The following is a 15,099-nucleotide window of genomic DNA, read 5'->3' on the forward strand; positions in this document are numbered from 1 at the left end:
TCAATTGTTTATTTATCTCTTATTCAAAAATTTCCCTGAAAATTGAATTTCTTTTTTTCATTCAATGGGGTTAGATGATCTAGTTCTTAATATTATTACTTTACTCAATTGACAAATTCCACAACAAATCTCTTGATTCGGAATTAGGGACTCATGTATCATCTGATGAATCCACTTTCTTTTACACTTCTGTATCTTACTCTATCTTGTTTTTTAGTATTATCTAAAATAACTGATGAATTATGAATTTTCCATAACTTAGGTAAATGCTTTACCAACATATGTAGTGTAGTAAAAAAAAATAAATGGAATTTAACTCTTTCATGCTTACTTTAACTAGTTATTTTGGTTTTCTACTGGCTGCTTTAACTATAACCCCAGCTCTATTTATTGGCTTGAACAAGATACGCCTTATTTGAATTGACTGAATAATTATAATTCAGAAAAGAAAAATCTTTCTTTGGGATTCCTGGCATTCTACGACTCTTTTCCAGACTAATTAGGAATTCTTTTCTTGGTCATTGAGATTCGTGGATAATTTAGAGTACTATTTAGGGATAGATCGTACCTCTTTTTTTATCCCCTCGAACAAATCGAAATGATTGAAGTTTTTCTATTTGGAATCGTCTTAGGCCTAATTCCTATTACTTTAGCGGGATTATTCGTGACTGCGTATTTGCAATACAGGCGTGGGGATCAGTTGGATCTTTGATTGAGTCATTTTTTTTTTTTGATTGACCTCCTCCAGACCAGAGAGGAGGTCAAATTGAAATTGGAGTTACAATTCAATTTTGTTAAGTTATTTTACTCTGCTTCGACATAAAATAGATGGAATCACGCTCTGTAGGATTTGAACCTACGACATCGGGTTTTGGAGACCCGCGTTCTACCGAACTGAACTAAGAGCGCTTTCATTCATTCAAAAAGAAAATCTTTTTCTATTCCTAATGTATCTCACGTACGTATAGTCTCCACAAATTCAAGTTATACCCACTTTACTTTAATTGATCTCGTCGCTACTGCCTATAAAGAAGAAAGAAGTAATAGGTAGGGATGACAGGATTTGAACCTGTGACATTTTGTACCCAAAACAAACGCGCTACCAAGCTGCGCTACATCCCTTTTCCAAATTAAATTGTTGTACAATGCCATTGTACACAATTCCTGTCTTCTTTTCCACATCATAATTTTCTTCTTCTTTCTTTCTCTATCTATATATAGAACCCTCGTGTCATTTCTTCTTTTTGGTCTCATATAATTAAGGAATTATATACATATAAAATCCAATATAATTTCGCCTATAAAAGAAGGATTACTTTTCCTTGGTAATATATAGGAAGAAGGGGTCATCTTTTTCTTTTTTAGGGATAGGAAAATTTCGTCGATATGGTTCATTTTATATATAGCATAACAATCTTGGGCAAGAGTTTATGATCATATATGTATTCCAACAAGGAAGGAGGATTTTCAATGCGGGATATAAAAACATATCTCTCTGTAGCACCCGTGCTAAGTACTCTATGGTTTGGTGCTTTAGCAGGTTTATTGATAGAAATTAATCGTTTATTCCCAGATGCTTTGTCATTCCCTTTTTTTTAATTCTAGTTATTGCTATGGGAGGGATAGATTTCTTCGTGATATGACAAAATTTGATCCTTTTCAATCTTTTTTTAGTATCGGAAGGAAAAAGAAAGAAAAGATGGATTGGGTTGAACCTCAGAGTCATTAAAAATTTGGTAAACCCCATTTTTGAAAATAGAAATTCAATTTAAAGGGGTACCCAAGCTAAATAAGGCCTCAGAAATCAGAGCATAGAAAAGGCGGGGCTGGCTAATTAAATGAAAGGATTTCGAACCAAAATCTTTGCTAATTCGACAAGGATTGTATTCTTTAATTATTTCTCTATTTTTTATTACTTAATTAAAGAATAAAAAAAAATTATTCTAATGAATTTTATTCTTCTTCTTCGGATTCAAAATAGAAGAATAAAAGAATAAGTAGAAGAATTAAGTTAAGTCAATCCAAAAAGAAAAGGAGGTTCATGGCCAAGGGAAAAGATGTTAGAATCAGAGTTATTTTGGAATGCATCAGTTGTGTTCGAAAAGGTGCCAATGAGGAATCGACGGGGATTTCTAGATATAGTACTCAAAAGAATCGCCACAATACACCCGGACAATTAGAATTCAAAAAATTTTGTCGTTATTGTCGCAAGCATACGACTCATCACGAAATAAAGAAATAGGAACATCGTGTGTTTGATCTTTCCAAACAACAGAAAGAGTAAGAACTTCATATTTAATATATAAAGAAAACATAGTATAGAATACAAAATACAAATCAACTCATCTGATTTCCGGTAGATATTATTTCATATGTATAGAGGGTATTCATATACTATAATATGAATCAAATAAGATATGGATCAAAGAAAAACTACTTCTTCTGGATCCTAAATTAATAAAATAAAGAAGTGAATTTTCAAATTTTCAAATTTTAAATAAGGAATAAATCATGTATACATCTAAACAACCTTTTCTTAAATCTAAGCAACCCTTTAGTAAATCCAAGCAAACTTTTAATAAATCCAAGCAACCCTTTCGTAAATCCAAGCAAACTTTTCGTAAATTCAAGCAACCTTTTCGTAAATCTAAACAACCTTTTCGTAGGCGTCCCCGGATTGGCCCGGGAGATCGAATTGATTATAGAAACATGAGTTTAATTAATAGATTTATTAGTGAACAAGGAAAAATATTATCGAGACGAATAAATAGATTAACCTTGAAACAACAACGATTAATTACTCTTGCTATAAAACAGGCTCGTATTTTATCTTTCTTACCGTTTCGTAACTATGAGAACGAAAAGCAATTTCAAGCCCAGTCAATTTCAATAATTACAGGTTCTAGACCCAGAAAAAATAGACATATTCCTCAATTAACGCAAAAGTACAATTCCAATCGAAACTTAAGAAACAACAACCAAAATTTAAGAAACAACAACCGGAACTTAAGTTCCGATTGTTGATGTTTTATTCGAATTCGAAAGGGCCAGACCTATATATATTATAAAGAAAGTAATCCAGCTCGTTGATTCCTACCACTTAATCTTAATTTATTGTATCTTCCCGGAGTTCCCTCTCCGGGAATTCATCTTTTATTATTCCAGTATATTACTTTATTTATACCTTTAATTGATGATCTTTATTTTATTGGAAATCGTGTAAAGATTATTTGGATTTGATACAGCTACTTGTGCAAGCATTTTACGATTAAGAATCAATTTCTTCTTGTACAGGTTGTGTATTAATTTACTATAACTATCGAATACTTTATATACCCGCGTTGCTGCGTTTATCCGAGTGATCCACAAACGACGAAAATCCCTCTTTTGCCTACCTCTATCTCGATGAGAGGAAACAAAAGCTCTTTTTACCTGTTGGGTAATCATTCGATTAAGTCTTAAATGAGCCCCTCTAAAGTTTGAGGCAAATGAACGCATTTTTGTTCGTCGTCTCCGGGCTATATATCCTCGCGGAACTCTGGTCATTGAATCAAATTAACCTTAATGAATAACTAATGATTTCTCTTCTTTTAGCCACCCTTTTTCTCATTAATAACAAAACTAATTATTCCGATATATAAAATATTAATTCCAATGGCTTTTGCTATAGTAACCTTCCCAACCACGATTTTTTATTCCACTCCGTTCAGTTATTTCTATACGAAATAACAAATTCATTCTAATAATACTAAAAAAAATAGTGGGTTCCATCGTTTCTATGGTTCCCTTTTAAACGGTGAGGCCCTCTCTATACACCGGAGCCCTTTCTTTCATCAAAAGGTATTGCGAACTTGTATAGTCCACATTCTTTGGCTCTACCTATCCATTATAGAGTAAATAGCTCTTTTCACAATAAGAGTTATCCATACAGTGACGGTATTTAATTATGAAAGTTGGCTAAGTAGCTGACCCTGTTAGTCCGTTCTTTTAAGATAAAGGAGCATAAGCCTTTTTCTTTTTATTACTATTTCCTCCGCTTAATGGATAACCATTTGCTACCAATGGGAGAATTGCTTCTTATTTCCAATTTAGATAATTGGATTTGCACCAAAGGAAACCATAAATTCCATATACCATAGAAATCTAGGATAGAGAAGCTATATCCTATTCATTGGTACTAATCATGGATACTTCAATTTTTTTTATATTTGTTTGAAGTCATGATCTGAACGAGTCGCACATACACCCTAGCACATGTTCCTCGACGCTGAGGGCATCCTTTAAGCGCGGCCGTTTTTCGAGCATTTCGTATTGGCTGTCTTGCGTTTCTAATAAGTTGTTTAACCGTCGGCATGTTGTATGTATATAGAAAAAAATGGATTGGTTTAGATCCATCTTAACCTGATGATTGCTCATCATGAAGTCTTTCTATTTTCTATTAAATCGAGGAAAACACGAATTTAGCTGTGAAATAACTTTACAAGAAATCCGGACACTACCAATCCTTAAACATTTCTGGAAACCACACTGGATCAGTATCGCAGTGCTTGTCAATCATTTCATCCCCTACAATATCGACAAGTCCATAAGCTTTGGCTTCGTCTGCTGACATAAAAACATCCCTTTCCATGTCTTCGGATACAACCCAAAAAGGCTTGCCTGTTCTTACTGCATAAACCCTTGTGATCATTTCGCGAACTTTGTGTAACTCTTCTACTTCTAGTAAAAATTCTGGTGTCCTTGCCCGATAATAAGCACTAGCAGGTTGGTGAAGCATAATCCTCGCGTGAGGGAATGCTATACGCTTGGTGGGTTCTCCTCCAAGCAGAATGAAGGACGCCATGGAGGCGGCTATTCCGAGGCATATTGTATATATATCTGGTGTCACCGTTTGCATCGTATCAAAAATAGCCATTCCTGAGATTAGCCACCCGCCTGGGGAGTTTATAAACAAAAAAATATCACTAATTCCATCTTCTATACTCAGATATACCATGAGACCTGTAATATGATTCGTGATCTCGCAACGAATCTCTTGACCTAAAAAAAGTGTCCTTTCTCGATACATAACATTGTATAAGTCAACCCAAGTCGCTTCTTCATCTCCAGGAATCCGGTAAGGTACTTTTGGAACACCAATGGGCATATTAGATTAATATTATTAAATTTAAGTAAGAAAACCACACTTTAATATGGAAACGTAAGAATGGAACAGAAAGAAAGAATCCGCAGTTTATTGTCTTAATTTTTATTCTTATTCTATATGAATATTATAGATTCTATTAATACGTAGATTGAAAGGTTATACATATAAGGAATGTAAGACAGATTGAATAAAGAAAAGGGAATGGGTGATTTGAATGCTAAACAAAGAGGGGTAGCGATCTATTCTTCGTTTTTTCCAAATTGGCCAAGTTACCCATTGCATATTGGCACTTATCGAGTATAGAATAGATCTGCTTCTCTTTCTTCTTATGAACAGAATTGGCTTCTTATTTTTAATGGAATGAAATAAATATTCGCGCTTTCTGACACAGAATCCCCTAGAAGGGTTAGGTACATAGGATATGGATAGTCTTTTTCAATGCGATAAAATAAAGCGACATCGTGTCTATTTTTCTTTGCTAAAGGGGTATTTCCATGGGTTTGCCTTGGTATCGTGTTCATACTGTCGTATTGAATGATCCGGGTCGATTGCTTGCGGTGCATATAATGCACACAGCTCTAGTTTCTGGTTGGGCTGGCTCAATGGCTTTATACGAATTAGCAGTTTTTGATCCCTCTGATCCTGTTCTGGATCCAATGTGGAGACAAGGTATGTTCGTAATTCCCTTCATGACTCGTTTAGGAATAACGGATTCGTGGGGTGGTTGGAGTATTTCAGGAGGAACTGTAACAAATCCGGGTATTTGGAGTTATGAAGGTGTGGCAGGTACGCATATTGTGTTTTCTGGCTTGTGTTTCTTGGCAGCGATCTGGCATTGGGTATATTGGGACCTAGAAATATTCTCTGATGAGCGGACGGGAAAACCCTCTTTGGATTTGCCCAAGATCTTTGGAATTCATTTATTTCTTGCAGGGGTGGCTTGCTTTGGCTTTGGGGCATTTCATGTAACGGGTTTGTATGGTCCTGGGATATGGGTATCCGATCCTTATGGACTAACTGGAAAAGTACAAGCTGTAAATCCAGCGTGGGGTGCAGAAGGTTTTGATCCTTTTGTTCCGGGGGGAATAGCTTCTCATCATATTGCTGCGGGTACATTGGGTATATTAGCGGGCTTATTCCATCTTAGTGTCCGTCCGCCTCAACGTCTATATAAAGGATTACGTATGGGCAATATTGAAACTGTACTTTCCAGTAGTATCGCTGCTGTTTTTTTTGCAGCTTTCGTAGTTGCTGGAACTATGTGGTATGGGTCAGCAACGACCCCAATCGAATTATTTGGGCCTACTCGTTATCAGTGGGATCAGGGATACTTTCAGCAAGAAATATATCGAAGAGTTAGCAATGGTTTAGCCGAAAATCTTAGTTTATCAGAAGCTTGGTCTAAAATTCCCGAAAAATTAGCCTTTTATGATTATATTGGTAATAATCCGGCAAAAGGGGGATTATTCAGAGCAGGCTCAATGGACAATGGGGATGGAATAGCTGTTGGATGGTTAGGACATCCCGTCTTTAGAGATAAAGAAGGACGTGAGCTTTTTGTACGCCGTATGCCTACTTTTTTTGAAACATTTCCGGTTGTTTTGGTAGATGAGGAGGGAATTGTTAGAGCAGACGTTCCTTTTAGAAGAGCAGAATCCAAATATAGTGTTGAACAAGTAGGTGTAACGGTGGAGTTCTATGGTGGCGAACTTAATGGAGTAAGTTATTCTGATCCTGCTACTGTAAAAAAATATGCGAGGCGTTCTCAATTAGGGGAAATTTTTGAATTAGACCGGGCTACTTTGAAATCTGATGGTGTTTTTCGCAGCAGTCCAAGGGGTTGGTTCACTTTTGGTCATGCTACCTTTGCTTTGCTCTTCTTTTTCGGACACATTTGGCATGGCGCTAGAACATTGTTCCGAGATGTTTTTGCTGGTATTGATCCAGATTTGGATGCTCAAGTGGAATTTGGAACATTCCAAAAAGTGGGAGATCCAACTACAAGGAAACAGGCAGTTTGATACACATTGTTATAGTATCTTTCACCTCTCTTTTTTGATTTGACATGGGAAACATCTCCCATCCTTTCTTTGACTCTTTTTCTTTCTTTATATGGGAAATTATCCCAAATGACAAATGAATAGGTGTGGAAGTTATAATTGTAAATAAACCAGGATCGAATCTATGGAAGCATTGGTTTATACGTTCCTTTTAGTTTCGACTTTAGGGATAATTTTTTTCGCTATCTTCTTCCGAGAACCACCTAAGGTTCCACCAACTCCAACTAAAAGAATAAAATAATTTCATTTAAGTAAGAAGTCCCCCTATCTGGGAGACTTCTTACTTAAATTAGTCTCCGTGTTCTTCGAATGGATCTCTTAATTGTTGAGAGGGTTGCCCAAACGCGGTATATAAGGCATACCCAGTAAAGCTTACAAGTAAACCAGATATGGAGATGGCGACTAAAGTTGCTGTTTCCATTTTTATAGAATTTCAAGATTACAATGGATCTACGAAAAGATCGTGTATTTACAACTACAACGGAATAGTATACAAAGTCAACACCAATGATTAAATAGAATTTATGGCTACACAAACCGTTGAAGATAGTTCTAAACCTAGGCCAAAACGAACTGGTGCAGGTAGTTTACTGAAACCCTTGAATTCGGAATATGGGAAAGTCGCCCCGGGTTGGGGGACTACTCCTTTTATGGGGATCGCAATGGCTTTATTCGCTATATTCCTATCTATCATTTTAGAAATTTATAATTCTTCCGTTTTACTGGACGGAATTTTAACCAATTAGGTTTCTACTAACTAAAACTAGGAAGTCAGAGTTTTTCCATCCAAAAAAGCCTTTCTAGTTTAAGATCTACATTTCTAGATATTATGGTAGTTCGACCGCGGAATTTTTTTGTTTCGGTATCTCTGGAATATGAGTGTGTGACTTGTTAGAATTGATCCTATTGATAATACATAGAAAGGGCCTGTTATCTCTATCAAGATGATTCTAATTCGTCAGATATTATTTATTCTAGTATCTGGAACACGAAATAGATAGAGTGGATCAAAAAAAAATGGAACTATGATTCATACTCACTATTAAGACCTCGCAACCAGACTGAAAAATTCAAGTAGTTCTTAAATAAAAATAAAAAAGAAATTTTCTTCCTTCCAATTTTGTTTGCCCAAAAGACAACTTTTTTTCTCTCGATTTTGTCGAGTCATTACACTGATTCAATAAATGATTATCAAGCGGTTCTTATTCGAAGAACCCTTGCCTTTTGTTTAGCTTGAGACTAAATCATCGTGGCTCTAGTATGAATCTAAGGTTTTAATTGAACTGATTCATAGGATCTCAACAAGATAATTTCTATATTACGCATAAAAAAACAAATCCTTTATAGGGAAGAGAAAAGTCAAGAAGCCTCTAATGACCAACATAAGGGAAAGGAAGAAAGAAAGACGCGCCAACTTGAGATTTTTTGGCATTATCATCACAAAGAAGATATTCCGGATTTTTCTTATTTGATATCTTCAAGGCAAATCGACCCAATTCAGTGGCTGATGAAGTTTTGAACCTTTTTTCTAATATTCGTTGAAAATTTTTGTGTTTCTGCTTGAGCCGTACGAGATGAAATTTTCATATACGGCTCTTAGAGGGGGACTCGGGTTAGTTACCTATCTCAATAAAGTATATGATTGGTTTGAGGAACGTCTTGAGATTCAGGCAATTGCAGATGATATAACTAGTAAATATGTTCCTCCCCATGTCAACATATTTTATTGTTTAGGGGGAATTACACTTACTTGTTTTCTAGTACAAGTCGCTACCGGTTTTGCTATGACTTTTTACTACCGACCAACCGTTACAGAGGCTTTTTCCTCGGTTCAATACATAATGACCGAGGCCAACTTTGGTTGGTTAATCCGATCAGTTCATCGATGGTCAGCAAGTATGATGGTTTTAATGATGATCCTGCATGTATTTCGTGTGTATCTCACAGGGGGATTTAAAAAACCCCGCGAATTAACTTGGGTCACAGGTGTGGTTTTGGCTGTTTTGACTGCATCATTTGGTGTAACTGGTTATTCTTTGCCTTGGGATCAAATTGGCTATTGGGCAGTCAAAATTGTGACAGGTGTACCTGACGCCATTCCGGTAATAGGATCGCCTTTAGTGGAGTTATTACGCGGAAGTGCTAGTGTGGGCCAATCCACTTTGACTCGTTTTTATAGTTTACATACCTTTGTACTGCCTCTGCTTACTGCCGTATTTATGTTAATGCACTTTCCAATGATACGTAAGCAAGGTATTTCGGGTCCTTTATAGGGAAGGCATATCATAGAGAATTATAATTATCATATATCATATCGGGTAGGTTTTGGTATTTCATTGCTACAAGCATGGGTTATTGTAAAATAACACATGTCATTTGGATACTTCTCTTCAACTCCAAAGTATTTTTATACAATACAAATAGTTGAAGTTAATTTTACGAAAGAAAAAAGGCGGATTATGGGAGTGTGTGACTTGAATTATTGATTTGGCCATGCAGATAAAGAATTGGATCTGCCACATTAGAATTCACAACCAAAGGTGTCTCCGCATCCAATCAACATGTAAGTCCCCTACCTAGGAAGGATAGGCTGGTTCACTTGAGGAGAATATCTTCTATGATCATACCGCAACCATGTCATCCATGAACAGGCTCCGTAAGATCCCATAGAGTAGAAATGGAATAAGTCATGTGACATGATCCAGTTCTCTATTTATTACACTTACCTTTTTATTATAGTATGGAAATGCATTCATTTTCTTTGCATCGATTGTGATCCGCAATACTATCGGAGTAAAAGAAGGGATCTAAGGAAGAATGTAGGCTAAACTTTTTGATTTTTTATTAGTAACAAGTAAATATTTTGTTTGGAGGTAAGAAACTTGCGATATTGAGGGGATAAATACCAACTAATCAAGAGACATGAGACAATCCACAAAGCAATTGATCATGATCAAATTTGTAAGCCCACTTGGATATTGAGCATTTACCCATAAGAATAGGATTATTTTCAATGAGTAGTTGTAGGTGCAACTTCGGAAAAGAGAATCTGATAAAGCTTTTCTTGCCTAGAGTCATTGAGTCATTATAAACCTTAATTCTATTAAGGATCTTCCGCGGTCTTATTTCTTTCACTCTTGCTCGAGCCGGATGATGATAAATTCTCATGTCCGGTTCCTTTGGGGGATGGATCCTAAAGAGTTCACCTATCCCAATAACAAAGAAACCAGACTTAAATGATCCTGTATTAAGAGCTAAATTAGCTAAAGGGATGGGACATAATTATTACGGGGAACCCGCATGGCCCAACGATCTTTTATATATTTTTCCAGTAGTAATTCTAGGTACTATTGCATGTAATGTAGGTTTAGCGGTTCTCGAGCCATCAATGATTGGTGAACCGGCAGATCCGTTTGCAACTCCTCTGGAAATATTACCCGAGTGGTACTTCTTTCCCGTGTTTCAAATACTCCGTACGGTACCCAATAAGTTATTGGGCGTTCTTTTAATGGTTTCTGTGCCAACAGGCTTATTGACAGTACCTTTTCTAGAGAATGTCAATAAATTCCAAAATCCATTTCGCCGCCCAGTAGCTACGACCGTTTTTTTAATCGGTACTGTAGTAGCTCTTTGGTTAGGTATTGGAGCAACATTACCCATTGATAAATCATTAACTTTAGGTCTTTTTTAGATATTTTTTGATTCATTCAACCGTGAAGTACCATAGGTATCTAGGAAATAGTTACTTCCAAGTGAATCTTCCCTAGATACCTAAAATCCATTTTATTATGATCCATTTCGCGAAAATATAGATTGTACCAAAGATGCTAAATTGTTTTCTTTTTATTCTAACTCGAAAAAGAAGAAGAAAAAAAATTGCAATGGATTTAAAACGAGAGTTTATTCTTAAGTAAATCAATTGGGAGATGCTTCTCTAGAGTGTCCCATATATGTTTTCTATCTTCCATACGAAAACTGTCAATTCTCAGAAGATCTTCTTCAGTCTTACTCAAAAGGTCCAATAGTGTATGTATATTGGCCCTTTTTAGACAATTATACGTTCTAGAAGTCAATTCTAATTGATCAATAAAAATACAATTCAATGGAATTCCTTTTTTGTTTTTCTTTAGATTAGTTAATCTTTTTTGAAAAGTAAAAAGGGGTGGAGTAAACCTGTTTTTATTTTCTTCGAAACTAGCGCCCTCTTCCTCCGCGTGTAGAAAAGGAAGAAATAAATCAATCAAATTACGAGAAGCCTCATAAAGTGCTTCCTTAGGGGTTAAACTTCCATTAGTCCATATTTCTAGAAAAAGTATCTCGTGTTTTTCATTTCCATTCCCACAAGAAAAAATACTATAATTCACATTTCGAACAGGCATGGATACAGCATCTATAGGATAACTTCCATCTTGATAGTTCTTTCTGAGTTCTGTCTGATATCCACGATCTCTCTTGATCTGTAAATCAATACAGAAATCAATGGGCTCTGTCAAGTTAGCTATAGGTTGTGCCGTATCAACGATTTCTACGGAAGGCGGTAAGATGATATCTTGAGCAGTTATGTATCTAGGACCTTTGACGCAAATGGATGCGTCTCTAACTCCATAGAGATTACTTCTCAATACAATTTCTTTCAAATTTAGTAAAATTTCTTGTACGGATTCTTCAATACCTGCTATTGTAGAATACTCGTGCGGCACGCTCCCAAATTTTGCACGTGTGATACATGTTCCTTCTATTTCTCCAAGTAAAGCTCTTCGCAAGGCAATACCGACGGTGTCCGCTTGACCTTTTCTAAGCGGGGACAGAATGAAACGACCATAATAAAGGCGCTTACTATCTACTCTTGATTCAACACACTTCCACTGTAGTGTTTGAGTGGATCCTGCTACCTCCTCTCGAACCATAATAGACTAGTATTATTATTTTATCATTGAATCGTTTATTTCTCTTGAAATGAAAGTTGAAAGCGGGTTAATTCTTTTACAGACGTCTTTTTTTAGGCGGTCGACATCCATTATGCGGCATAGGTGTTACATCGCGTATACAACTTAATCGCACACACACTTTTAGCAATGGCTCGTAATGCGGCATCTCTTCCACTACCAGCGCCCTTTACCATAACTTCTGCTCGTTGCAAACCTACTGTACGAATAGCATCTACTGCTGTTCTTTGACCAGCATAGGGTGATGCTTTTCTTGAGCTTTTGAATCCACAAGTACCGGCCGAGGACCAAAAAACCACCCGACCTTGTGGGTCTGTAACAGTTATAATGGTATTGTTGAAACTAGCTTGAACATGAATAACCCCTTTTGTTATTCTACGTGCACTCTTCCGTAAACTAAAACGTGCATTCCTACGTAAACCAATACGCACTTTCTTACGTGAACCAATTTTTGGTATAGCTTTTGCCATATTTTATTATCTCATAAATATGAGTTAGAAATAAAAAAAAGAAAAAAAGATACAAAGATATCCGTTTCAGGGTAAAATAAACCCTTTACTTTAATTATTTTAAATGAAATTATTTTATTTGGAATTGGAACATTTCCGCGGGTACTTTTTTTTACTTTTTAGAAAGTAAAGTTCTTTTTCGAAAGATTACCCCTGTCTTTGTTTATGCTTCGGATTAGAGCAAATGACTCTAATTCGTCCACGCCTACGAATCAGTCGACATTTTGTACAAATTTTACGAACGGAAGCTCTTATTTTCATATTTCCGTATCCTTTTTTAAACTATGAATCTAATCTTTTGGAAAAAATAAGTCTCTTCGCTTGAATTTTAGAACTTAGAATTTATTACCCTAGAAAAAAAAAGAAAAACCTAATCCTTTGAATCTTTGGTATCCTTCAAATCTTCGCTATCCTTCAAATCTTCGCTATCCTTCGAGTCTTCGATACGCTTCGAATCCTTATGGGGAAGTCTATAAATTATACGTCCCTTGCTTGAATCATAACGACTTACTTCAATTTTGACCCTATCCCCCATCAGTATTCGTATAGAACTAGACCGTATCTTTCCTGAAATATAGCCTAGGATGATGGTGTCATTCTCTAGCCGAACGCGGAACATTCCATTGGGTAGGGCTTCCGTAACTAAACCTTCGAAAGTTACTTTTGCTTCTCTCGGGTTTTTTTTTTCTCTCCTATTTTTTTTTTCTGTCATATTTTTTTTCTCCTATTTTTCTATTTTTATTTTAAAAATAGGAAGGGCGAGATAGAATTCGAGCACTATAGGCGGGGCGATTACCATATATAACATAAGACTTCTCCCCCAATTCTGTTTAGTCGAGCTTCTCGATCTGTCATTATTCCTCGAGAAGTAGAAAGAATAGCAATTCCCATTCCACCCAAAACTTTAGGAATTCCTTGATAGTTGGTATAAATTCGTAAGCCGGGTCGGCTGATACGCTTTAAAAAGGTTCTTGTTCTATATATTCCTTTTATAGTCTTTCTCTTTTGATGTCGCAAAGTTGAAACCAAGAAATATCTGTTACGTTCCTGATGTTTCCGAACACTTTCAATAAAACCCTCTCGTAGAAGTATTTTAACAATGTTTTCGGTAATATTTGTAGATACTACTCGAACTGTTCCTTTTTTATTCATGTCCGCATTTCTTATAGAGGTTAGTAAATCAGCAATAGTGTCCTTGCCCATAAGACTCTAATTCTAGGTTCCTCCTAATTTTTCTATAATCAACATGTTTTCTTTTTTTTTTTTTCATTTTGGATTTTAAAACATATACGTAAAACACAATCTACTAAATTAATTCTTTGGTCTCAATTTCGCCTACTAGTATTTATAATACTTCAGGAGCTAATGAAACTATTTTGGTAAAATTCAATTCTCTCAATTCCTCGGCAATCGCGCCAAAAACTCGAGTTCCTTTTGGATTGCCTTTTTGATCAATTATAACCGCAGCATTGTCATCATAGCGGATTATTATACCGTCTTCGCATTTGAACTCTTTACATGTACGTACAATTACAGCTCGAATTACTTCGGATCTTTCTAGAGGCATTTGGGGCAATGCGTCTTTGATTACAGCAACAATAACATCACCAATACGAGCATATCGCTGATTACCAGCAGCTCCTATGACTCGAATACACATCAATTTTCGAGCTCCACTATTATCTGCTACATTTAAAAGGGTCTGAGGTTGAATCATATTATTTTGATTTCAATTTGTTATTTCAATGCAAAAGGATGAAAGAAATATTGTCTTTCCAGAAAGAAAAACCGAGCATTTTTTTTTATCTTCCATACCCCTTTTAGGGTTCTATATCTCTAATCGAATAAATTGACTTCGTATGGGCATTTTACTGGCAGCTATGGAGATAGCTGCTCTAGCTACAGTTTCAGATACTCCCCCCATTTCATAAAGTATACGACCAGGTTTAACAACGGATACCCAATATTCGGGGGACCCCTTTCCCGAGCCCATACGTGTTTCCGTGGGTCTTAGTGTAACCGGTTTGTCGGGAAATATACGTACCCATATTTTTCCACCACGACGTGCATATCGTGTTATTGCTCTTCGTCCTGCTTCTATCTGTCTCGCCGTGATCCAAGCGGGTTCAAGTGCTTGAAGAGCATATCTACCAAAACAAATACGATTGCCTCGGCAGGATTTTCCTTTCATTCTTCCTCTATGTTGTTTGCGAAATCTGGTTCTTTTGGGGTTATAGTCGATGGTTCTCTTTCTTAGTTCCATCTCTACTGCAAAACTGGACATGAGAGTTTCTTCTCATCCAGCTCCTCGCGAATGGAATCAGAAAGCATGTAAATTTCTCTAATTCATAATATTCCAAAATATTACGGTACGGATAGATACACATTAATAGATAATAGAAAAAGTTCGGTTTTTTTTATATTGAATTTGTTAAAAC

The 15,099-nt window shown here is 36.1% G+C and overlaps 2 non-coding genes across 2 annotated transcripts; both read right to left on the reverse strand.

Annotated features, from left to right (window-relative positions):
* Positions 1 to 835: 835 nt before the first annotated feature.
* TRNAW-CCA (transfer RNA tryptophan (anticodon CCA)) lies at positions 836 to 909 on the reverse strand. Its single transcript has one exon. It is a non-coding gene; the product is annotated as a tRNA-Trp (tRNA).
* A 139-nt stretch (positions 910 to 1,048) lies between these two features.
* TRNAP-UGG (transfer RNA proline (anticodon UGG)) lies at positions 1,049 to 1,122 on the reverse strand. Its single transcript has one exon. It is a non-coding gene; the product is annotated as a tRNA-Pro (tRNA).
* Positions 1,123 to 15,099: the final 13,977 nt, after the last annotated feature.

The sequence above is a fragment of the Triticum urartu genome, unplaced genomic scaffold, assembly GCF_056163025.1.
Source record: "Triticum urartu cultivar PI428250 unplaced genomic scaffold, HENAU_Tu73 scaffold63, whole genome shotgun sequence".
NCBI classification, from domain to species: Eukaryota; Viridiplantae; Streptophyta; class Magnoliopsida; order Poales; family Poaceae; genus Triticum; species Triticum urartu.